This window comes from Protobothrops mucrosquamatus, unplaced genomic scaffold, assembly GCF_001527695.2.
Source record: "Protobothrops mucrosquamatus isolate PMUCROS unplaced genomic scaffold, P.Mucros_1.0 scaffold726, whole genome shotgun sequence".
In the NCBI taxonomy this organism is placed as follows: domain Eukaryota; kingdom Metazoa; phylum Chordata; class Lepidosauria; order Squamata; family Viperidae; genus Protobothrops; species Protobothrops mucrosquamatus.
In genome coordinates this window covers 240,347-267,600 of record NW_015387003.1, presented here as the reverse complement: position 1 = coordinate 267,600, position 27,254 = coordinate 240,347, and the positions used below count along the sequence as shown (strand labels likewise).

Here is a 27,254-nt window from a genome sequence, read left to right as displayed (position 1 = left end):
CAAGTTAACTAGAAACCTAACTTATATTCCACCACTCTATGCTTCTTTTGAATATAAACAATCCATCTTCTCCATATTAATAAAAATTGTTCATTTGAGTAATTCTTCAAATAAGCCGAAATCTTTGCCATTTCAGCAAGGTACGAAACCTTCAATCTCCAGTCGTCCATTGTAGGTAAAATTTTACTCTTCCAATTTTGAGCTATCAAACGGGCAGCAGTTAAACAATACAACATCAAGTTCGTTTCTTTTACATCCAAATTTTGTGTGATACCTAGGAGAAATAACTGAGGCAAAAAAATAATAAACACTTTAATAGCAGCAATTAAGATTTGATTTGTTATTCGGTCAAGATTATTTTCCTGAATCGTAATTAATAGCAATTATTATGAAGATTCAGTATCTCATGTAAGACGGTGACATGCAGTGACAGAAAGAACAAAGAACATCTGTCCAGACCCGACAGTGGCAGAAAGAACAAAGAACGTGTGTCCAGACCCCACAAACCTAAAGGAAGTGTCTGCTGGGCATCTTCCTATCTCCATCCGAACTGCTGGTGCTGCTGCTCCAGCTTCCCAGTTGCCCCAACTGGTTTGTACACTCCCAGAAGAACGTCCACAGTCTGAACTTGAGCCTGAACAAAACATTTCCAAGGACTTCTTCTTAGGCCAGAGGTCTCCAACCTTTTGGGCACCAGGGACTGGTTACATGGAGAGAGGTTTTTCCATGGACCGCAGGGGGCATGGTTTTGTGTGCTGCCTACATCCTGCGGATGGGGCTTTGCTTGTTTGTGCGGCCCGGTTGCTGGCATGCCACGGCCCGGTACCGGTCCACAGACTGGGGGTTGGGGACCCCTGTCTTAGGCCATTGGTAGAAACTTTCTTCAGGAAGCAGTTAACAAAACCAAACTTTAATGCTCTTTTCTTTGCATTCTTGCCAATAAGTAAGCATGAGATTACCAAGAGATCAGACTTTCTCTTCTTCTGTTAATAGAAAGATTAAACAACTTTAACAAACAGCAGCATAAAAGAGATCTCATTTCTAAACTAGGACTACCCCTGAAACTTACCAAAGTTCATAGTTTTATGTATGATTATAAGCATCAGTGGATTTTTTTTTTGTCACTGGTACCCATTCTTTTAATCAAGCAGGCAAAATAAAGATTAGAATGTTCTTGTCCTTATAGCATTAAATCAAATCAATTTGTTTCTTGGATTATTTGATTTAAGGATCAGAAATACAAAAAAGGATTTCAAATGAAAAACTGGTTCATGTTGTTTTCCTTCCATTTATCTCTTACTACCTACTGTACCTGCTTCTCAGTGTGTAGATTTATAATATCTTTGCAAGTTTCCCTGTTACTTTGAACACACCAATTTCTTATATTAATAGTAATTCTGAGTTCATATCTTTCACTGTACACATGCTTCACTTCACTCCGCTTTAAAAATGTCCCCCAAACAAGAAGAAAAGCCTTATTTTTTCTTTTCCATTCTTTGGTCAGTGAATGAATAATAAGAATATTGGACACTTGTGATAAATAGCACTGGAACAGCAACAGAAATACCTAGAAGGGATAGGTTACATATTAACAAGAGAATGAGTGAAATGAATAATTATAAAATAATGGATGGAACCAGACTCTCCCTTTCTTGAACAGAATTACTATTCCTATTTAGCAAAGGTTTCTGATCCAAAGAATAGATTCCCCATTTTCTCTTCCCTCAGATTCCTTTTAGCATTCATTCTAAAATATTACAGAAATCCCCTGATACTGCAGCGGAAATGGTGATGGAAGAAGAGGAAGGAACTAGAAAAAAATGTCCTTCCTTTATAGACAGGAACATTCAGAATAAAAATACACTCAAGGATAGCTATAGTGGACGCACTCTTTGCACAGTCAATAAAATTTATGTGGTAGATATGTCCCTGGTAGCTACCTCTCCCTGGTGTTTGCTGACTCTCATACCTCTCGTTGGGAGAGGGAGCTGACGAAGAAACTCCACTTGCTAGGTTTTACGGGGGATGCTCTGGGAGATTATGGTCTCAAGGACGCCCAGTTTAGGGTAGTCCAACGGCTTGTGGACATAGATTTGCAATATTTAAGAGCCAGAGCCAACAAAACCTGCTCCCCTTTGATCTTCAGCCATTCTAATAATTATGGATTGAGGATGGCTTCATATTTCTATACTCTAACCATCCCCAAGTATAGAAGTCTTTTCCCTGGCCCATTTCAATGTCTTGCCCTCAGCACTACTCGATGGGCGATTTAAGAGGCTCCTGTTTAGTGAGCGACTATGCCCCTGTGACGGCCAAAGTTGAAACTGTGGAGCATGTCTTATCATACTGCTCTATGTATAACACAGGCAGAATTAAATTATTGTCTCTTCTTGGAATTGATCCCTCTGGTTCTAATGTTAGTAATTTGGTTTTATATTGTCTAGGGGATGGCTCCTCCTATATTACTTCTCAGGCTTCTAAATTTCTTTTAAGAGCTGTAACTATTAGAGGAGAATGTTGTAATTCCCTTTAGCCAAGGCTTCTGGTGTTTAATTGTTTGTGATATATTTTTCTTGTGTTTTCTTTTGTTGCACTTGCATTTTGGTCTGTGACCGCAAAATAAAAAAAAATATATTATGTGGTAGATATAGTGCTGATCTTCTACTTTAAAAATGTAAATATGTAAATATGTGATGAATACCATAAAGATATATTTACATGCTTCTTCTTATTTTTTCTATTTGTCCTATGTGTCAGAACCCATATTCTAAGAGGACCTCTTTCTACCTTTAATCCTAACTCTACTCTTTCTATACTTTTGGGTTCTGCCACGCTCCTGGAGGGGAGGGGGGGAAAGCACTGCGGGCTATTGCTCTGATTTCCTCTATCGCTACACTGTAACACTTTGCTGTTTCTGCATACTTCCTCTGTCAACTATCTTTCCCCTTGATGTCAGCTAGAAGGGGGAGGGGAGAAGAAAGGAATGCGTCTCCGGCAACTGGTTTATCTCCGCTTTCGGAAGGGAAGGTGTGAAGAGCTGACAAAACATTGCTGCAACCCTGAGACAGCCTGGTGTTATCTGCTCTTTCCCACAACGGACTTAACACCTGGGGATTGGCCCATTCGAACTGACCGGATGAACCTTGGGGTGGGGTTTGTTTGGGACACTTAACCTATTGATCTGAGCGGGAAACCCTCAGATCCTGTCTATTATACCTGCTCTCAGCTTCTCCTAATAAAAGTTCCTTTCAGAAGAAACTGCTTCCGCGAGTTCTGCTTTCTAAGGATGAGGTTTTGAAGTGGGCCCTGACACTATGTGTATTCCAGCTTATATAAGGCAACAGTCCATCTTTCTTCTTGAGACCCACTTTTATGGTGAATTTCTTCCTGCTGAAAGACACAACTAACTTTTTAAACATATACTTGCTAGTACCATATTCAATATAATCAACTGTTGAAAGACTACCATTTTATGATACTAAATATATTAGTATCAATCTTTATTCTCTTCCTTCTCTGATTCTTTTATTCTTTTTTGAGTTAGAAATCCAAACAGGATTGGAAGTAAGAATAATACAATTTTGGCTGACAAAAACCAGATCAGCATGGCTGTAAGCAGACCTACTATAAATGCTCCCTTTGACTTTTTCTTTCTTTCTTTCTTTCTTTCTTTCTTTCTTTCTTTCTTTCTTTCTTTCTTTCTTTCTTTCTTTCTTTCCTTCCTTCCTTCCTTCCTTCCTTCCTTCCTTCCTCCTTCCCTCCCTCTTTTTTCTTTTCTTTTTTTTCTTCCTTTCCTTTCCTTTCCTTTCCTTTCCTTTCCTTTCCTTTCCTTTCCTTTCCACTCACTCACTGTTCCAGTGAGGTTTAAAATTTCCTGAAAAGTTATTTCAGTTTTATATTATACAGTTTCAGCCAGAGCTAGTCAAAGAGAAAATTAAATGTAAGTTTCATCCACATTATGTATATTTTTGTTCTGGTGTTAAGATTACAAAACTGTAAATCTAAAGTGAATCATACAGTATAAGCAACTTCACATAGGGTAAACAGCATCTAATCAGATCTAAGGGACCATGCAAAATCTTGATTATTTTTTAATTAAATCATTTAAACTTTCTAATTTAAAAAATGGAGCTCACTAACCCACTTCAACCAACCTTCCTGTTTTGAAAGTATTTATTCTTTTTAACTATATTCAGAATGCTTGTATTTTATTGCTAGTAATCCAATTTCTGTAACATACACACAACGCATGGAACATACTGATAAATAATGGTTGAAAGTGTGAAGCAAGAAAGGAAATATGTATAAAGTTCATTTCAACCAACAGCCACAATTCAGAATTTTGCTTCCACAAAACGTCCCCCAGGTTGGCTCATATGTAAACCTACTTCCTATTTTATTTTTTTTAAAGTGAATATTGCAGCAAGGAGATCTAAAATTCAAACCTCAGCAGAAATCAATTCCTGTTTTTCAGAATACAGCAATTCATCTTTAAGCCCTTTATTCTCTATCGTCTCTGTGGAAGCTTGTTTGTTAGCCTGCCTTTGCAAGGTCTCACACCTCCCTGCTTCATTCCTGCAAGGCACTTGCTGATTTATCCCTTAAACAATAAAGGGACATGTACTTTTCCAACATTTGTGATAGCCACTAATAAACCATGACAAATTATGGACACGTATTACTTGAAATTTATAGTACAAATTAGCATCATGTTGGAATGGATTTAAACATTCGCAATTTAACTGAAAATATTCTTTCATAAGATACATGAGAAAAATCTTTGTGTCTGACCAGATAAATAAAACTTGAATTTCAGTAACATTGACAAAAATCTTTTCTTTCTGGAAAGTAAAGTAAAGGTAAAGAAAACTATTGCTTGTATTTCAATCATCTTAAAACTTACTATCAAGGAACTTCCTCATTTACAATTCATCTTAATCCTATAAAATATGCATGAAACTTAGGCCTCTGTGTTGTATCTGTGTATCTTCTATAACTGTTAAATGCTGAAAACGCAATTTTAATGCTTCTTACAAAGCATTAAAATTCTTGAGGTTGCAGTGTAACGTTATGATTGCTAAAATATTTGACATAGTCCAACTTCTGTTGCTCTAGCTCTAGCTTTATTTTCAAAATTCTAGGACTTTACAAAAATCTATTTTCTGGAAAACACATTTCTCTGTTGAGTTTATTCTCTGTTGAGTTGATTAAAAAAATAACCGCTATTTTTCCTTGCACTCTTTTGAAATTCTGATTGTTGTTGAGGTGAAGATCTTGGAAACTGATTTTCAGACAATTTCTTTGATGACTTTGAAGGGCACAATTCGGGTTTTTTGAGTTCTTGTGGAATATATTTCTGCCAGTTGTAAGAAGAAAACTAAGAAGGTAGCTTTGTATAAAACCCCCCAATTATAACCACACTTATTGTTTGCTGATGACCAAGGTAGATATGCAATTGTACAAACTGAGCTACAGGGAATAAAATCTAGTGCAGTGGGTTTATATATCCCATATCAAGAAAAAGCTAAGTTTTTTTAAATACATGTCTGAACAGTTACTGTCCTATTCTTTTCAGTATTGATGTATTCCACAGTGGGATAAATTAGCTAACAAAGGAATTAAAGAAACACAAAGGAAACTGTCCCAACCTTTTTTGAACTGACTGATATCTTAAGTTTGATTGACGTACGGAGATGTAAAAGTGGACTGGCAAAAGGTTACACTTTTTTTCTCTGAGAGACATAAATCTTTTTCTAGAATTGATGTGATATGGATTACAAAAAATATTGTTCCATAAAACAATTAAAGATAATATTTTTCCAAAATCTTCTTTTGCCCCTAACACAATGACCTTATATCTTAAATTTGGATCCCTGTCTTTCAAATGGGAATTAAACAAGCCTGTTTTGCAGTGATCACAGCTTGTTAAAGAATATAAACAAGTATTCCAAGTTTATTTTAACAATAATCTGGGCAAGGGTACCAATCTGACAACAGTTTGGGATGCTTGTAAAGCTGTGATATGAGAATACATTATACAATATAATATATTAATCAAGAAGACCTGGCTTAAAAACAGCAACTGTGAGAGGGACCTTGGAGTCCTAGTGGACGATCACTGAGCCAGCAGTGTGCAGCAGCAACCAAAAAAGCTATTACAATCCTGGGTTGTATAGACAGAGGCATAGAATCAAGATCATGTGAAGTATTATTACCGCTTTATAAAACCCTAGTAAGACCACACCTGGAATACTGCAGCCAATTTTGGTCACCATACTACAAAAACGATATTGAGACCTTGGAAAAAGTTCAGAGAAAAGCAACTAAGATGATACTGGACTGTGCAGAAATGGATAGACCTACACTGAAGATTAAAGAAAAAGAAGACACGGAATATTTTCAAATATGGGATGTATTTTATCAATGGCTGGAAAAATGGAGTAGAGATTAGGAATTTAATGTGTATTATTAAGTAAAACAAATGGACCCAGACAACGCGTTGTTTACCAAGCACTTATGAATTGTAAATGTAGAAAACTGATAAAATATTATAAAAAATAAGTAAAAATAAAAGAAATGCCTTTGTCAGAAAATTGAATAAATAAGGCTAAGACGGTCACAGATCTGAACTAGCCTATGGAACTGTTTTGTTTAGAACAAAACAGTCCTTGACTTACGACCATAATTGAGCCCAAAATTTCTACAGTTAAGTGAGACATTTGTTAAGTGAGGTTTGCCCCATTTTATGACCTTTCTTGCTACAGTTGTTAAGTAAATCACTGCAATTGTTTAGTTAGTAACACAGTTGTTGGGTGAATTTTGCTTCTCCATTGAATTATCAGAAGATTGCAAAAGGGAACCACATGACTCTGAGACATTTTCAGATCTCTCCAGAGATGCTCCATAGAGTTCCAGTCAGGGCTCTGGCTGGGTCACTCCAGGACATTCACAGAGTTGTCCGTAAGCACAGAAATGTATGTTAGGTAATATCCAGCTTGAAATTGAAGAGAAAGAATATCTAGAATAAAAATGTCTATGCTTAATAAAACTAACTATTTGCAGAAGAGAATGTTTAAAAGTAATTTTTAAATAATTCTAATAATGTTCATACATTAATATTAAAATGGGCCACATATTACTTGAAAAAGACCTAAAGCTGATAAAGAAGGGAGATTTAATTTTGAAAATATAACTTTAATGTATATAGCACTTAGCTATATATTGCCCCAAACAATCTAGGTCAGTGGTGGCGAACCTATAGTATGGGTGCCAAAGGCGGCACTCGGAGCCCTCTCTGTGGGCACACGTGCCGTTGCCCCAGCCTTGACTACCCCCATGACCCCGTCACCAGAAGCCCCCCGGATGAGAGTCACCCCCGAGCGTGGCCCACGCGGAGCAGTGCAGCCAAGGACATGGCAGCCAGGCAACGTAGACAAGACTCTGCCCTCACGCCCCATTGCGCACAGTTGATGCTGCGGGCCAAGGGCAGAGGGCGTGGCCACCATGGCGCTGCTGGGTGATCTGCGGCGGGCCCTGGAGGCAATGAGTGGCCCTGCAGGCAGGTGGGGTGGGGGCAGAGCGGGGCAGGGCAGGGGGTGGAACGGGGGCGGGGCCAGTTTTTGGACACTGAGTCTCTAAAAGGTTCGCCATCACTGATCTAGGTCATCATTTTACCGACCTTGGAAGGATGGAAGGCTGAGTCAACCTTGAGCTGGTCATAATCAAACTTCTGGCTGTGGGCAGAACTAGCTTGAAATATTGTACTTTAACCATTGTGCCACCACAGCTCGGTAAAAAAAACTCAAATATATGCTAATGTATACCTGAATAAGCTAATGTATACCTGAACAATGAATTAGGACTGATTCAAGTCATATCTAACAAGAGTTCATAGATAAAATGCTGATAGTCTTAAAGGCAATTTAAGAGCATACATGCCATATCTTAAAATAATGATACAAGTTCGCATTCAAGGCGAACTTTTACATGACTGACATTCCTAGTTTCTGCCTGAGAAAAATACATAACCATAGTTTTATAAAGTAGTTCAAGAAATTGAAATCTAGAAGAAAATAAGGAGAAATTGATAATATCTAAGTAGAACAAAAGATTGTATCAAAATATAGAGAAGTACTTTCTTCTGTATTAAAATCTTAGGCTTCCTAACAAAAATGAGAAATCTGGGTCTCTAATTACTGGACCCAAGACTGCTAATCATAGAAGCTTTCCATTATATATACATTTTTCTGAAACTTCAGATATTTTAACAAGATACAAATGACATGTATGCTTTTTAATATTGTAATTTGTGTTATTTGGGTTAAAATAACAAGTAACCACTTTATAAAGTATTTATTATTTTGTAATCTTACCATCTAACATCAGATTGTCAAAGGTACTTATTGAAGAGTTTGCCTCCAAAATATAAATTATAAAAACATAACAAAAACTTTAATAATTTTAAATAGTATTGTTGCTAATTTTATTTCATTCTTACATTCAATGTTTTAAATTTCCACATGGGGGAGCTATAAGATCTGATTTAAATTCTTTCTATAACCACCACATTTTGTGGAAATCTTAATACTAGGCTCCAAATGTGTGTTTTATTATCAGCTTTGTTAAAATACAGTATGGGAGAATCAACAAGAGCCTATGCTTATACTCATTATAAAGTTAAAGAGCATTTAACAAGTCAGTATAATGAACAACAGAATAACAGCTAAACCAATGCAACTTTTAAAAAACTAGGGACTGTTTATGTTGTCATGGTATATAGTAAGCAGCCTTGCTATGGTATATTTAAGGCTAATAAACTTCTGTTACCCCGTTTAATTTAGCAAACCTGTTCCTTTGCTTCTGCTACATCATGCAGAGCCAGTGATCAAGTTTGTGTGAAATTTTTAAAATTTAAAATAAGATCTAAACTATCATCTTTTCTATGTTTATTAAGATTATAAGAGATTTTGCTCTTTATAAATACCGTATATGTGTTGTGTCCTGAGCCTGCAAAAGCAGGCTCGGGACGTTGCAATGGTCCAGGGCTTGCAAAAGCTGCCCGGGACCAGACTGAGCGGCGCCAGCCTTGCGCGCATGCGCAAGGCAGGAAAAGTGCCTGTGCTCGGCCGCCATGTTGACCGGGGATCTGGGGGTATATAAGGAGGCCTGTGTGCCTCTGCTCTTGTTCGGAGTTGTGACTGAGAAGGAATAAAGAGCTGTTTGAACAACATGTGTTCTCCTCATTCGCCATTCCTGCGAGGACTTAACAATATGTATCCATAACATTGTCAATAAAGTACTTATTTTCCTCAATAAGCTAGATCTTTAAAATAAAAGTTCACATAGCAGTCCACGGTTCTAGCACATTATAATTTTTTCTATATGCAAAACAGGAAGCCAATCCTTAGCATGCAAGTCATGCCCTTAAAATATTCTTTCACATACAAGTCTAATATTTATATTCTATAGAGTTCGATCCAGTTTTGTTCTGCCCAAAGTTTTAAAAGGAAACGGCACAAACAGAAAAAGTTCATGATAGGAAAAAAAAGTCTTGGAAAGCACACTGATTTATGTGCTGAAATTTGCACCCCTGCTTTTTCTGCTCTAAAGTGTTGGTAGGCTCATTCAATTAATTCAGTTTTAGTTAACAATCTATTATAAAATGGCCAATCAGTACTCATCACTCTACTATAGTGCTTCAGTAGACAAATGCTACAAGAAAGATCCATACTTCTTTCCAAGCTGAGGTTCACACTTAGCTTTTCAGATATAAACCACAAAGCAGTGTTTTCAACCTTCGCAATTTTAAGAAGTATGGATTTCAATTCCCCAGACAATATGGCAGTTGAAGTCCAAAAACTTAAAAGTTGTCAACACTGAGAAAAATTGCTATAGAAATATTGTTTAAATTAAACATTTATATTTAAAATTAATTAAAATTTAACATTATTATATGATTACCCAAGTCTTGAATTCAACAATTTTTCCACATCCGTCACATTACATATTGCAAAGTTTAGAAACATGAAGCCAATCAGATTGTGCATTTCTATCTTACATATAGATTGTAATTTCTATATTACATAATATTGTGTAAAAGAGCTTAAGAATGCTTTAGAATAACTTTGTCAAGGTTGTTATGAATAAGTAACAGCAGCAATCAATGTAATGAAATCCTTAATAATATTTCTTTGTAAACAAGATGAAAAGATCTTTTAAAAATCTCAGTAAAAGATTCTCTCTCTCTCTCTCTGACAGTCTCATATTTAATAGTTATGTACCAAGCAGGTTTGTATGTCAGGAATTTTGCCAACTTAAATTGGCTAGTGTAAAGGAATGAGAATTATGTATTGTTATGTGCTCCTGGCTACTTTCCTTCGTGACCAGAGGCAAGCTCGCCCGACCAATAACCAGCCAAGACACAGTGAAGGCCTTTTGTTTCGTTTATTGCAATAAGCGGAAGAGAAGCTTTCAAAGCTTGGTTCTCTTCAAAGTTTTAACCCAAAATATCTCCTTCTTTTATTCATCCCTATCACCGGCCACTACATCCCTCCTCTTTCCCCATTGGCTGAGGTACTATGAGGTTACACTCTTTCCGTCCACCTATACACATTTCCGGATAACATATTAAATCATATTCACATATACAATAATAATAAGAAAAATTAGACATTTTAAATTCAGTATATATTTGTCCCCATTTTAAACAATAAGTTCTTTTCCTGTTTTTCAGTGTGCCTTTCCTCTTATCTTATTTGGCTTAGTTTCCTATTTTCCCCTTCAACCTGTATTTCCTGGCTAGCCATTTCCTTTTTACAACTGTATATATATTTTATGACTTCTCTTCTTCCTTTCTCAGACCCAGCTATTTTTTTCCTAAATGGTTTATCTTACTTCCTTTATGTTATCTCTTCCTGACTCTCACCATTTGTTTCTATTTAATTAGTTTCCATTGTTTTGACTCTGAAGATTTATCATATTGATGCATATTTATCATGTATGATGTATGAGAAAGGTGTGGGAAGTCAGCCCCCCCAGAGAAGGAAATATTAAAAGGGTAGAAAAATATATTTCCTCAAAGGATCTTAAAGAGGCAGAAAAGCATGCCCAGTTTTTTTCTTAATAGCCCCAAGTCTCCCTCCCCCAAGCAGAAACCAGCTCTTTAGAAATGCAGATGTAAACCATTCAGGAAGGTTGGAAGCCCCCCAGCTAGATGATTAAGAAGACAAAGACACCTAATCTACATACCCCACCCAAACTCTAAGACAGGCCATAATAGGATTAAACCACAGATACCAAAGGGGACACTCAGACTCAGGTCAAAGTTCATGCCTCAAACAGGAACAGGAAACAACTCCAACAAAAGGCTCCAGAGGGTATAAAAACCCACTCCCTACATGTGCTCACTCTCTTTTCTTCCAGAGTCATCTTTCTGTCTGGCTCTCCTCTGCAATAAACTGCAACTTTCTTTCTAAAGCAGTCACCATGTTGCTTATTCCCGGCTTGGACTGAACCATAATGAAGACTTTTCCTTCAACAAAGGAAAACAGGTAGCTTTATTTATTTTTGAAGTAGAAAGGACTAAACCTCAGCACAACAGAAACTCTTGCCTGCAAAACTAGAGCCTTTAGTTATTGGTTATTTCACCAAGAGGGTTACTTTTCACATCATTTACAAACTCATTATTAGAATCTGGAAATGTCAATACCTTACCCAGTTTCAATTTCCAGGTCACACTTAAAACTCCTGGTTAACACTGTACATGATATTAAGATAAATAGATACTTTTTAAAAGAAAACAGTACCACTGTTTGTGAGATCTGAATACTACTTCTTGACATGTGGAAACAATAAATAAGTATTTGCTGACTCCTGTCTTGAGTCCTCTGAAACAGCTTCTGAAGTTCTGGTTTCAAATATCTAATTTAAACACCATGTTATGTTGAGTATTTACAACAATAAATGTAATAAAAAATTGCAGTCTTTTACAAATACAATTATATAATGCTATTCTAATAATAAATAAGATGTAGTATTAAAATACCAAATAGATATTGTTTGTGGTAAACATTTAGGATGCAAATAAAGAAGAAGATTTAATGACCCCCAAAATGCATCTGACTGCAATATTGAACTGATATTCTTTGTATCAGTCTTTGCCTGGTCAAAATCTGCATAATAAAACCATTTATTGCAAAAGATGCGGTCAGAAAAATGAATTCAGGTTTCTGAAGAAAATTTATATCTAGCAAATTTGTATTTTAGAAGCATGTATTAGGAAAATTGTGCAACAATTAATGATATTAATGAAACGTGCATTAGACAGTTTCCAAAGAAATTGATCAGAAAACTACATACATTAACAACTGTATAAACTAGCTTAGCATGCTACAAAAGATCACAAACAAAAATGGATGGACACTTTGAAATTGATAATTTACAAAAACCTGAAAAGAAGGTAAACCTAAATACTGTTTTTGTAACACTGAAAATAAAGCGGTATAAACTTTAATTTGTGCATAGTTTCTGTGCTTACAAGTCTGTACAGTCTTTTTGACCAAAACTATTTCACATACTATAATGTGAAAACTGTCCTTTAAAAAGAAATAATAATAACCTTGCTAAACTTTACTTCCTTGGTGGGCTTTATTTCTGAAAGAGTTTTAATATTAAAATCCTGGATGAATTAAACATTTTTTTCTTAAGAAGAAAATAGTCCACAAGAAAATAGTCCAGCACTCCCCTTTTTAACACTTTTCCAATCTAGCTTTCTCTCAGCTACTACAGTTAGTCCTTGACTTACGACAGCAATTGAGCCCAAAATTTCTGTTGCTAAATGAAATATTTGTTAAGTGAGTTTTGCCGCAATTTATGACTTTTCTTGCCGCAGTTGTTAAGTGAATCATGGCAGATGTTAAGTTAGGAACATTATTATTAAGTGAATCTGACTTCTCCATTCACTTTGCTGGTCAGAAGGTTACAGAAAGAGATCCCATGATCCTAGGACACTGCAAGGATCATAAATATGAGCCAGTTGCCAAACATCCGAATTTTGATCACGTGACTAATGGCATGCTGCAATGGTTGTAAGTGTGAAAAATGATCGTCACTTTTTTCAGTACCTTTGTAACTTTGAACGGTCACCAAATGATCTGTTGTATGTTGAGGACTACTTGTACTATGTTTTGCTACATTTTCAATGGGCAACATTAATTGCATTTGAAACCAATTCATAGATTAGGGCATGAATTGGAAATATTCTTCCTCACCATATAAAGGAATTGCAAATTTTATTAGGTAGAGGAGTTACACGCTTTCTCCGGTTCTGGATATGAAAGCTTCTTCTCTGCTTTTAGAAGAAAACTTCTGCCAGCCATTAATGGATATACAATCTACTGTGGCCTCCTAAAATTATTTACAGTACGTCTGAGTTGCTTTTATTTCTACATGATGTACTAGCAGCATGTTTCCAGTTATAGCAAAAATAATGATGAAAACAAATGGGAAAACTTGTTCCCTTTCCTAATAACAAATACAGTGAAATTGCACTTCATAATACTATGTGCCTGTGTTTATAGCACGGGTGAATTTTGACATATATTGTGAAACAAACATAAATAGAGTTGGTATAATATTGAACAACTCACACTCTGCAGTTATTTTAAAATAATTTAAAAGGAAAGAATCTATGAGCAGTGATATTATGAGAAACATATTGGAAAAAACAAAAACAGTGGGAGACCATCAAGGACTATGATAATATTGAATTCTTCTCTGTGATGTACTTTAAATATTATTATTTATTTATATCTCATCTGCATTATTTTTATAATTAACTCAAGTCAGCAAACACACACAATATACCTTCCTTCTCCTCCTATTTCCCCACAAGAACCTTGTAAGATATGTTGGGCTGAGAGTATCTGGCCCAAAGTTACCCAACTGAACTTAATACATAAGGTGGGACTAGAATCCAGTCCCCTGGTTTCTAGACTGGTGCCTTAATTACTAGAACAAATTCATCTCCCTTATTTTTCAAAGTTAAAATATCCTATCTCTGCAATTTTCACATTACCTTTTTTCACATTACTTCAGTTGCAACTGATTGAATTTTATTTTTAACATCACGCCCACTCCGCTAAACAACACATTATAGTGCTTACAAAATGGTCCTCAAAACTATGTAATGTAAATAATATTTTTGTATCTAATATTAAATTAATATTTGTATTTGTCTGCATCTTGATTTAAAATGCAAATGATGTAGATGGCTGCAAATGGTACAAGATGTCAATGAAATAATGATGTAAATTTTGTCAATAGAACTTTGGATTTAATGAACACTTTTTTCTCCATCTTTACAATCTTTACTAAACGTAAAGCCATACTGACTTAATTCTAACTAACAGAGAAATGATAGAGGGTATTTAAGTTGCCAGAACCTTGGGCGAAAGTGACCATGACATACTGGAATTTAATATAACACAAACACTAGCAACAGAAAACAATCCAACCAGTGTCTTGAACTTCAAAAGAGCTGATTATAACAAACTCAGAGAGAACCTAGGAAAGATCCCATGGATGAAAATCCTTAAGTGGAAAACAACCCAAGAAGCATGGGAAACTCTCAAAAATGCAATCATAAAAGCCCAGAGCAGCACAATACCACTGAAAAAAAACAAACAAGAAATTCAAGAAGAAACCAGCATGGCTGAACAAAGCTCTCTCTGACAAACTGAAAGACAAAAAGGACAAATACAAAAAATGGAAGGAGGGTCACATAACTAAGATCGATTATCAGCAGACAGCCAGAACATGTAAAGATGAAATCAGGAAAGCAAAGGCTCAGAACAAACAAAGACTTGCAACAGAAATCATGGATAATAAAAAAAAAAAATCTTCCAACATATTAACAACAAGAAAAAAGTCAAGGAAACTGTAGGTCCACTAAAGAGAGAAAATGGCAAGGAAATAACAGGTAGCAGGGAGAAAGCAGAGCTGTTTAACTCATATTTTACATCAGTCTTCACACAAAAAGAAAACATAGCCCACGGTACCAAAAAAAACCACTTCAAAAGACAAATTAGAAAAAAAAATTAAAATAAGCAAGAAAATGGTAAGAGAACACCTATCTAACCTTAACAAACATAAATCACCGGGGCCTGACAGATTACAGTTCTGAAGGAGCTGGCAGATGTTATCTCAGAACCACAGCACCACATCTTTCAAAAATCCTGGAGCATAGGGGAAGTACCTGAGGATTGGAAAAGGGCTGATATGGTTCCCATCTTCAAGAAAGGAAAAAAAACGGACCCAGGAAACAACAGACCAATCAGTTTAACATCAACACCTGGGAATATCCTAGAAAAGATATTCCAAAAACAGATCTGCGAACAACTAGAAGCAAACAAAGTTATAACTATTAGCCAGCATGGATTTGTTAAAAACAAATCATGCCAAACCAATCTTATTTCATTCTTCGACTAAGTGATTAAACTAATAGATCAGTGAAATACTGTGGACGTAGTATACTTAGACTTCAGTAAGGCATTTGATAAAGTAGACCACAATCTACTCCTTGGTAAACTAGAAAAAGATGGCATAGACAACATCACCACCAGATGGATCTGTAGCTGGCTGGTAAACCGTACTCAACGAGTAGTCCTGAATGGCACTACATCCATATGGAGAGAAGTAAGCAGTGGGGTATCATACGGTTCCGTCCTAGGCCCAGTACTCTTCAATATCTTTATCAATGACTTAGATGAGGGAATTGAAGGGGAACTCATCAAATTTGCAGATGACACCAAACTGGCAGGAGTAGACAACACCCCAGAAGATAAACTCAGGATCAAAAAAGATCTTGACAAACTTGAACAATGGGCCCTATCCAACAAAATGAGTTTCAATGTGGAGAAAAGCAAAGTTTTACATTTAGACCAGAAAAATCAAAGGTACAATTACAGATTGGGCAAGACCTGGATTAAAAACAGTAAGTGTGAGAGGGATCTTCGGGTCCAAGTGGATGATCACTTAACCATGAGCCAGCAGTGTGTAGCAGCAGCCAAAAAAGCTAATATAATCCTAGGTTGTATAAATAGAGACAAAGAATCAAGATCACACAAGGTATTAGTACCGCTTTATAAAACCTTAGTAAGACCACATCTGGAATATTGCAGCCAATTTTGGTCACCATATCACAAAAAAGATGTTGAGAGTTTGAAAAAATTCAGAGAAGATGATCAAAGGCCTGGAGACTAAAACATATGAAGAACAGCTGCAGGTTTTGGGTTTGGCTAGTCTAAAGAAAAGAAGATATAGGGGATACATGATAGCAGTATTCCAGTATCTGAGGGGCTGCCACAAGGAAGAGGGGATCATGTTGTTCACCAGAGCACGAGGGAAGGACGAAACAATGGTTGGAAAGTGATCAAAGAGAAGCAACCTGGAATTAAGGAGAAACTTCCTGACAGTGAGGACAGTGGAACAATCAACAGTGGAACAGCTTATCCCCAGAAATCATGGGTGCTCCATTACTGGAGATTTTTAAAAAGAGGCTAGACCAGGTTGCCTACCCCTGGGCTAGACAGTCACTTGTCTGAGATGGTCCAAGTTCCCTTCCAGCTCTATTCTATTCTATTCTATTCTATTCTATTCTATTCTATTCTATTCTATTCTATTCTATTCTATTCTATTCTATTCTATTCTTCCTAATTTTTAATCAAGATTTTACTGTATCTTATTAGCATTAAAAGCATGTTTGTGTGTGTGTGTTTGCTTGTGTGTATGAGTGTGTGTGTTATATTCAGAACATGTATCACATTTTATCTATTATTTGAATAGCCAACATAATGCTTTCTTCAACATATTTGAACCAGCTACTCCATCTAGCTTTAACTTTTTGTAAAACAGGCAAACAGAAGAAAACATGGTTTTAATTTAAAAAGTGGAAGATGATATATCATACTTTTGTCCTCTTCATGAATTCCCTAAAAAGTGTTACAAAGTAGAGAAACAACTTTTCTGAACTCTCACAGGAGCTGCAGAGGCTTATAATAATGCTACATTTTAGATAAGGCAGACATGGAAAAGTGCACCCATGGGTCACTGTCTAGCTCTTTACCATCAACTGTACTCAAGTTTCTATTTCCTTAAGCCAGTGGTTCTCAACCTTTTTAATGCCGCGACCCCAACCGGTCGTAAGTCGAGAACTAAACCGGTCGTAAGTCGAGGACTAAACCAGTCGTAAGTCGAGGACTACCCAACTGGTCGTAAGTCGAGGACTTTCCCTGCCCGGGAGCGCCGCGCATGCGTGGTTCCGCCCCCTGCGCAAGCTGAGGCGTAGCTGGCAAGCGGCAGAGACGGAGCAGGCCGACCACCAGCTGGCCCAGCTCAAGGGAGGTAAGGCACCCGCCGGAAAAGGGGGGAAATATGGCAGACAGCCTTGCTTGATGAAATGGTTGATCGACCCCAAATGGGGTCACGACCCATAGGTTGAGAACCGCTGCCTTAAGCTATTAGTGTACAGCTACCATTCAAGCCAGGAAAAGACATCATTTCTTCAAGGAGCAACCAACAGGTATAAGGAGACCCAGTTTGATCTAGTGGTTAAACAATGAGGCTAGAGACCAACTGTGATTTCTAGTTCTGCTTTGGGCATGAAAACCAGTTGAGTGACTTTGGGACAAAGTCTCTCCCTCATCCCAACTCATCTCACATGGCTGTTGTTATGGGGAGAATAGGATGAAAGAATTAGGTACGTAGAATTATTTATTATTATTTAGTTATTTACATAGAGTTATTTATAACAGTAATGAAGGTAGGATAATAAGAAATTCATTCCAGATCCAAAGCACCCTTGAATTGCTCAACACTAACTACTGCTAAATTCCTCCCTACTAAAAATAAAACACATTTTCTTCAAAAAAGGGCAACATTAATATGTCCCAAAGTTGAGATTTTAAGTTTTTTTTAGCGCATTGATACAATGAACATACAACACATTCAGAAAGTATTCAGTCCCCCTTCACTTTTGTCAAATTTGTTATGCTACAGCCTGATTCTACAGTTGTTGAAATTCATTAATCTACACTCAGTACTCCATAATGACAAAGTGAAAACAGAATTTTAGAAATGTCTGTAAATTTATTAAAAAGAAAAAACTGAAATATCACATTGGCATAAGTATTCACACCCTTTGCAACAACACTTGAAATTTAGCTCTGGTGCTTCCCATTTCTCTTGATCGTTGTTGCTGATATATTTCTACACCTTGATTGGAGTCCACCTGTGGTAAATTAAATTGATTGTACATGATTTGGAAATGCATACACCTCTCTATAGAAGGCCTCACAGCTGACAATGCATACTGTAGCACAGGGGTGTCAAACTGCCGGCCCGCGGGCCAGACGCATCATCGGGAAACTACGTCCACCCCATTGCCAGCAATGGCGAAAACGCGATACGTTGCGCGACATCATGTGACGTCGCGAGTTTGACATGTAGCAAGTCAAAAGCCATGAGGTCAAGGGAATTGCTTGCAGAGCTCAGAGACAGGATTATTGCAAGGCAAGATCTGGGGAAGGCTACAATAAAATTTCTGCTACATTGACGGCTCCTAAGAGCACCGCTCATCACCTGCCCAATACTATCCCAACAGTGAAGCATGCTGGTAGCAGCACTATGCTGTGGGGGTGTTTTCAGCATCAAGGACTGGGAGACTGGTCAGGGTTGAGGAAAGCTGAATGGAGCAAAATACAGGGATATTCTCAATGAAAACCTGTTTCACAGTGCTCAGGACTTCAGATTGGAAGATTGTAAGCATGCAGCCAAGACAACACAAGAGTGGCTTAGAGACAACTCTGTGAACATCCTAGAGTGGCCCAGCCAGAGCCCTGACTTGAACCCTACTGAACCTGAAAATGGCTGCCATCAAACCTGAGTTTGAGAGGATTTGCAAGGAACAATGGCAGAAAAATCACCCAATCCAGGTGTGCAAAACTTATTACCTCATACCCCAAAAGACTCAAGGCTGCAATTGCTGCCAAAGGTGCTTCAACAAAGTACTTACTGAAGGTCTGAATACTTATGCCAATGTGAGAGTTCAGTTTTTTCTTTTTAATAAATTTGCAGACATTTCTAAACTTCTGTTCTCACTTCGTCATTATGGGGTACATCCTAAAAGTGGTACAATGGGTGAAAAGGTTGAAAAGCCCTGCTCTAGATGAGATCCCTGAGAAAAAAAAGGGATCTATCCAACTCTCAGGAGATTCTACTGAGAATGTTCCTGTAACCTATTCCTCCGTTAAAAAATAACTTCTTCCCTTTCCAGGATTTCTTTTTTTTAAAAAAACCCTCCTTATATTGAGATACAATATAAGCGGACAGAAAATATTTCTGCATGCCAGCATGGTTTTTATTCTTTTTAAAATCAGGATGAATATTCTACTGAGCCTAGAGTCGCAATGGAGAGATGGGCAGCTATATAAATTAGATAAATAAACTTTCACACTATTTATAAGCATTGACAACAAACAGGGTTCTTGAAAGAGAGGAGCTACAGGTATTCCTTAGCTTATGACAGGGGTCTTCAAACTTGGCCCTTTTGTGACTTGTGGACTTCAACTCCCAGAATTCCTCAGCCAGGCACGCTGGCCGAGGAATTCTGGGAGTTAAAGTCCACAAGTCATAAAAGGGCCAAGTTTGAAGACCCCTGGCTTTGACCACAATTGGGTCTGGGATTGCTCTCATAAATCAGTGTGGTCATAAACTGAGATGTCATCTGAGTGCACTAACTTAATAGGACCAAACCCCGGAGGGTCGCCCGCTTTCAGTCCCACGAGGCAACCTGGAGCACCTCCGGGCTCCTTCCGAGGCAGCGGCTTCGGGGACGCGCGTTGAGAAAGTCCCCTCGGCCAGGGCTCCTCCCCTCCCCACTCGCCCCCCCCAAATGAGGCCGCTACGAAAGCCCTCGCGAAAGCAATGACCAATCCACGCCGCCTTTTCGTCCGATAGCCCCGCCTCTTTGCCCTCCCAATCCCCTTCCCCATTTGCATAAAGGATGCCCGCAGGAGCTCCGGCGGGGAGAGTGGCGGGCTGCGCCTCCGTCGGGAAGCGGGAGCGCTTAGGGGAAGCCGCGCGTGGCCGGCGGGAAGGGAGAGCTCTGCGCCGTCCGTCGCTCCCTCCGCCTCTCCCGGCAGCTTTGGGGTTCCCGAACGGGGCCCCGCTCAGAGCGCGCGCGCGCGCGCGCTTCCCCTCCGCGCCCCTCGGCAAGATGCACCCCGGCGAGCTTCTCCCGCGCCTGCTTTGCCTCTCCACGGCTTGCCTCAGCCCGGCCGGCGGGCTCTTCCTCTTCGGGGAGCCCGAGTTTTCCTACAAGCGGTCCAACTGCAAGCCCATCCCCGCCTCGCTGCTGCTGTGCCGCGGGATCGAGTAGCCCGATAATGCGGCTGCCCAACCTGCTGGGCCACGAGACGGTGCAGGAGGTGCTGGATCCCGCTGGTGCAGAAGCAGTGCCACCCGGACACGCGCAAGTTCCTCTGCTCCTACTGCCTTTCCTGACCTGGAAGCTTTGCGCGGGTTGTGACTCTCGGAATTCTCCAGCTGTTGCTCAGGACTCCAGGAGTCAAAATTGATATTAAAGGAGGGAGTCTGCATAGTATTATTTTAAGACCTTTTCCAGGTTCTTTCATAGTTTTCCAGTTAGGGTTTAAAGCAGGGGTAGGCAACCTCGGCTCTTTTATGACTCCTGGACTTCAACTCCCAGAATTCCCGAGTCAGCATAGCTGACTCGGGAATTCTGGGAGTTGAAGTCCAGGAGTCATAAAAGAGCCGAGGTTGCCTACCCCTGCTTTAAAGTAAAAGTTAAGGTTTCCCTCTGTCCGACTCTAGGGGGCGATGCTCACCTCTGTTTCTTAGCCAAGGGACCCAATATTATCTGAAGACGCTTCTGTGATCATGTGGCCAGCATAACTATGCATCGAGGAATGCTATTGTCTTTCCTCTGAAGTGGTACATATTTGTCTGTGCGCATTTGCAACTGCTAGGTTTGTATGAGCTGAAGCAAGTAACAAGCTCACTCTCTTGCGCTGCGGTTGGTTCCCGAACCTGGGTTGTCAGCTTTCCAGTTGACAAGCTCAGCGTCTTTAACCACTGGGCACTGAACCCCCGTTAGTGTTTGCTATCTAGTTATTAAAATCCAGTGAGACCAAAAGCAGTGTATTTTTGTCTATATCCCTATGCAATGACATAACTGGAACTGACATTCAACCAGTTTAGAAGCTTAAGAAGTTAATCGTGATACTAAAAATGGATAATGTTTCTGTTGTTTTTCAAATCCCACAATTTAAGGGTGCTTTGGAAGTCTCCAATAGAAGCTGTGACCCCACGTCCCCTATGGCTTGCCCATTCTTGCCTCTTGTCCAGTGTTTCTCAACCTTGACAATTTTAAGGCATGTGGACTTCAACTCCCAGAATTCCACAGCCAGCAATGCTGGCTGTGGAATTCTGGGAGTTGAAGTCCACATGCCTTAAAATTGTCAAGGTTGAGAAACACTGCTCTTGTCCCAGGCCATTGTCCTTTATAGGAAGTTCAATTGTGAGTCCAGCTGATTTTTTAATTGTTTGAAATGAAGACAGTCACAGTGTTCCTTGTTCAGCCAAGAAAATATCTTTGGGTGGTCTATAAACAGGAACAGGAATGGTTATTTAAAAGAAAAAAGGGAAAAAAATATGATAAACTTTCAGGAGAGAAGCCGTCTTTAACCATTTTCATATAGCATTAGTCTTCATGGATTACAGCGCACTTTGCATGGAGCATAGTTCTGAGAAAGAAGTAAGGAGGGGAAGATTTAAAAAAGGGGGTGAATGATAAGCGATGAAATTATTTACTGGCCATTTCTCCTCTGGAAGTCTGGGTCATGTTGAATTTCTGACTGTTAAGGACACCCATATTTTTTTCACACATTCTAATGCCAAGTTAGATGCCCCCCAACTAGTTTGGGCCTTATATTTTTTCTATTGAGATGCAGAATGTTGCATTTAACTTTTTAAAAAAAAGTCCAGTCTATTAATTTCAATTCACTTCTTGGGTCTATCTCTACATTTTAAAGTGTTTCCCTTAAACCTAAATGTCCCAGATTTGTTATTTGCGGATTTATAAGTGTCCTCTCAACTCCCTCTTCCAAGCCACTGGTAAAATATTGAACAACAGAGAGCCCAGCGCAGCTCTGTCACATTTCTCTTAGTACTTAGAGCTTCTAAGTTCTGAATTCCTCTACTCATAGCCTATGTCAGGGGTGTCAAACTCAATTTCATTGAGGGCCGCATCAGCATTGCGGTTGCTTTTGAGGGGCCGGGTGGGTGTGGCCAGGGTGGGTGTGGCCTACTGAGTGGGTGTGGATGGAGTGGGTGTGGCCTACTGGGTGGGCATGGCCAGCTCTACATCGTTCGCGTCAAGGGTGCCTGTGGGGGCCTGGACAGGAGTGGGACAGATCTGAGGGTCTCTGGCAGAAGGTGGTAGGACCGGGGCAAGCACCAAGGCATGGTCCATTTCTTCATTCCTCACAAAGGGTGACACCTCCCCAGCATGCACCCAGGAGGCGAGGCCAACACGGCAGGGGCTGGTTCCTCGCTGTTTCTAGATGGCCTTGTGGAGCTAAGACTGAATGTGTTTCAGCATAGATGATCACCACAACATTGTACATTGGCTCCTGGCCGGCCTGGGCCAGGGCCAAGGCAGCGGGGGCCGTTCCCTCACTGTTTCCAGGATAGCTTCGCGGGCCACATGAAACCACTTCGCGGGCCGCATCCGGCCCCCGGGCCTTGTGTTTGACATGTCTGGCCTATGTAGTACTATATCTTATTAATCATTTTATTGATTTAACTATGGTGAGAAGCTTTCCTGAGACTCTAGCCCTGAATATGACATTCTCTTGATTTGTTAACCTAATAATCATAACAAAAAAATAAATTGATTTGAAGAAATCAGTCATGGCTCCAATAGGTTCAAGAAGTTCTGTCACTCCCCTTTACCTATTACCAATTTCTTCTTTCAACAAATCTACCCATGTTTGGATTTTGTTTTTTTAATGATGATTATTTAAAACATCTTTCACCATAGATGTCCTATTTAGTATGTCGTTTTATAAGATTTCCTATTCTTTGTAGACCTCCTTCAGGATTATACATTTTTATCTTCCTTTGAGTTCATGAGAAACCATCCTTCATGAGAAACCATCCTACTATGCAGCTCTGATGCTTTTCAGTTCTTCCTCCTTTGAATATCACAAATTCAAGAATAATACCGTGTGATAATTTCCCTCCAAACATCCTACATGTACTTTCTAATCATTTCTTTTCCTATTGGTGAAAATTCTCTCCAGAATAGCAGCGTCACTTATTCCTTCTTCCACTTACTGACCATTGAAGTTGCCAGAAAGAGAACAATCTGTTATTGACTCTTGGAAGAGTTAGATTTCCATCAGATGTCAGAATAATTGGACACTCACATTATTAGTATTGCAGGGTAGGACTGCTCATATGACATTGAAATGCATTGTTTGGATCGTCTTCTTGCCTAGGCAGTTTGCAATAAACCCTTAAGATATTTTGTTTCTCCCATTTTTCACTTTTGTTTCTCATATCCAAACATTTTCAAAGTGATTTCTGTGCTCCAATCCCAAATGCCTATGGATGGATACTGTAGATCAGGCATGTCAAACTCACGATGTCATTTGACATCGCGTGACGTATCGTGACTTTTTCCCCATTGCCGGCAATGGGGTGGGTGCGGTTTCCTCATGACGCATCCGGCCCGCGGGCCAGCAGTTTGACATGCCTACTGTAGATGGATGGATGGATGAATAGATTGCATAGTATAGTACGGTTAGCTTTTTTCTTGGAGCTGTTTCTTTTGTAGCCTTTCAATGCTAGCTACCAATCATTACCTTCCCATCAAATTTTACTAATGCTGATCATACCATATTTGTCTTTCTGAGTAAAAATGTCTTGTTCTTCTTATTTATGTGCTATGTATAGATGTACGTATATCTAAGCCTAAGGTATTCTGGCATTTTTTGTTTTAGCACTGCAAACTGTTTTCCTTCTCAGTTTTCCCTCATTCCCTTTCCATCCATCCATCCATCCATCCATCCAACCATCCATCCATCCATCCATCCATCCATCCATTTCTTTAAAACAAATATTAGCTAAAAGTGAGTTTTTTGTGGGTAAAGAATGTAAGAGGAATCTACAGTAAGTATGCTGAGATACAATTTTTGGAAATGCTGAAAATTATAGTTTAATTCCTCTGCAGAACATTAGTTTGGGGAAGACTGAAAAACAAAAATCACAGATAATTCTTTTCCTACTGATAGTTTGTTCATTTCATGAATTCTCAATGTAACACAAATTTCCTTTTCCATTATTTGTAAGCATTTAAAAAAATGTTTTTCATATAATATTATTTGAGACTTGCTTAATGCCTTTATACTTCCAGAACTATGATCATTTTGCTTTATGGTTTCCATTTTGAAGAGAATAAATCAACATAAATAACTAAGCTATAATGGCTGCAACAGTGAGCGATTGGCTGCATCACTTGTTTGAGACAACCTGCTCCATCAAAGGCAGTGATGCCATGTGGGAAGAACTCCAATTAATCACATCTAGCAAGATACGGGCCTTGGTGTTTAAATAACTAGGAAGGAATCCTTTTTAGCAATTTAAATTATGCAGTCCAATCGGGGAATGGCTCCTTAGCTATAAAAAGGTAGTCTATCAAAATGTCATTTGCTAGAATATGTATAGTCAAGCTATTACAGTTAATGCTGTTCATGTAGTTAGATATTTTGCTTAATGATTAATTTGATGAGGTCTGAATGAACCACTGCTGATTACTCTTCTACATGCCACTTGAACATCTTCATGCCTGATTAAAGTACTTTTCAATATATATTTTTATCTCGTTCCCATTCTAATAAGTCATGAGAAAAGATATTGGAAAGATCAGGCTATTGCAAATGAGAGGAATAGAGTAAAAATAATAATAATTAATAATAATGATTGATAATCAAGTGCCTAGAAAAAACAGGAGTCAGTAGAAACATCAGAAGCATTGCGCAAAGATCAATGGCACAATGGAAAAGAGCTGCCGGTCAATGGTGATAGACTGGGAGAGGCTAATATTTCAAGATGACTCACTATAACTACTACTGTTTGTCATTGCATTGATTTCCCTGTCAATAATACTGAACAAGTCAGGCCATCGCTATCCAACATCTGGAAGGCTATCCTTCCTCCTTTATATGAATGATCTGATGCTGTACAGAAAAACACCATCTGAAATAGAATCGCTGCTCAACACTGCCCACATATATAGACTTCCGGTTTTTCACCGTAGCGCAAGGCCCGTGAATTCAGAGCTCCGCACCCCATGGCTAGTTTCGCCCTGCCAAGGGACTCTAAATGGATCTAAAGTCACCTCAGAGAGGCGACGAAAAAAGAGAGGCGCCCCGATGATCATGGAATGATGGCGGTCATCCCGCTTGATCTGGGGAAGCCTTCTAACCCAACAGGAGAAAGGCTGGCCATACTTTGGTGACCAGCCCGAGCTACCTGCAGTCAAAGTCCAAAGGCACCAACCAGAATAACGGTGAACAGCGTGCTTGAAACTGGATGAGGAATTCGATCTTCTCTCTATTTTGTATCTGATTTCCTGGAAAAGATCCCCAAGAAGCAAAAATCCTCCCAAAGTGAGAAGGGAGAGAACAACTCGCACCCTCCCATAGACGGAAGCAGCAAATTAAACTCTCATGGGGAACAAAAATACAGTATATTGAAATGAGGTTAAAAATAGTACAGTCTGGACAAATTCGAAAACTAAGAAAACTGTTAAAATTCCATACCTGAACAAGTATTGATGAAATTATAAATAATAATAATAATAACAACCACAACCACAACAACAACTCTTTGTTTTAAAAGTTGGAAAATGAACAACTACTGACACCTAGTGGAAGATTAGAGAAAACTATAGCATTGACTCAGAATTTGGCAAGATGCCCAGAAATAGCAAAAAACAGCTGGGAACAAAACATTGGGCTATCTAACACAGAGTGAATCTATATATGTTTAGAAACTGTTGACCTTCTGGGATTATAAACGCACTGAGTTACATTTTTAAGTTTAAGAACTGTTTGCAGAGAGAGAAAAACCTTGGCCTTTGGCTAATCTTTTAAAGGGGAAGTCATTGGAAAGCTCTCAGGTGGTTAAACACTTTGGACTGAAATCTTGGCTGGCTGATAATCATAAGATTCTTGAAAAAAAGAACTGTTACAAAACACTGTTTTCAATGGTGCTTTGATAATTGGAACATATTGGATTACAAAAACCATATATAAAGATAAGAACTACACAAGATTTAGTTGTTTGGATTTTAAGATAGGCTGGTTTGATAAAGCTAATTAAAGAGACTATGGCACTGGTAAAAGACTACTTAGAGGAGGGATACAAAATGGATGTCATATATTTATCTAAAAGTGACAAAACCACACCTAACACTTCCTCCTGAAGACCCCAGTGTGGAACATCAGAGATCTTCAGGAACAATGACTCAAAACAAAGCAAATACATTCCAGGAGAAAATATATGCAATGCTGCGACAGATTCAAATGACAATTGTCTTAAATCATGATGAGATTAAAAACAACTTTGATAACATAAATGAACATATCTCTAACCTAAACTTACAATTAAACAACACTCAAAAAATGATGATAAAGAATGAACAAATCAGAAGAAATGACATAAATATGAAAGCTACAAATGAAGAGAACTACAACTTAATACAAACAAAAGAAAGTCCGCAAAATTTTGCTACAACAAAGGAAATAAAAAAGATGTTCTATCTTCCAGGACCTCAAAACAAACTTGAAGTCAAAAAAGAAGATTTAATAAAATGGATTAAAGAGCTGTCAGGAGAATCATTAAAGTGTGGGAGATAAAAAAGAATATTCTACTCAATTTGTCTTTTTTATGCTCAACAATATCTACAAAAATACAATATGGCAAGCTAAACCTACTGACCTAGCAAAAAAAGATTAGAACTAGATTTAAGATATGTGATTCAACATACCAGATGGAATACTATATGACTAAACACCTGTTTGAATACAATTAAAAATTATAAAGTTTGGATATAAAGGGGCAATATAGTAAAATTGCTAGATGGTGTATTATATGATTAAATACTTGTT

At 38.5% G+C, this 27,254-nt stretch overlaps 1 non-coding gene across 1 annotated transcript; it reads right to left on the bottom strand.

Moving 5' to 3' along the window:
• Positions 1 to 8,761: 8,761 nt before the first annotated feature.
• Positions 8,762 to 8,896, bottom strand: LOC114922721. The gene has a single exon (XR_003810467.1). It is a non-coding gene; the product is annotated as a small nucleolar RNA SNORA66 (small nucleolar RNA).
• Between the last annotated feature and the right edge of the window lie 18,358 nt (positions 8,897 to 27,254).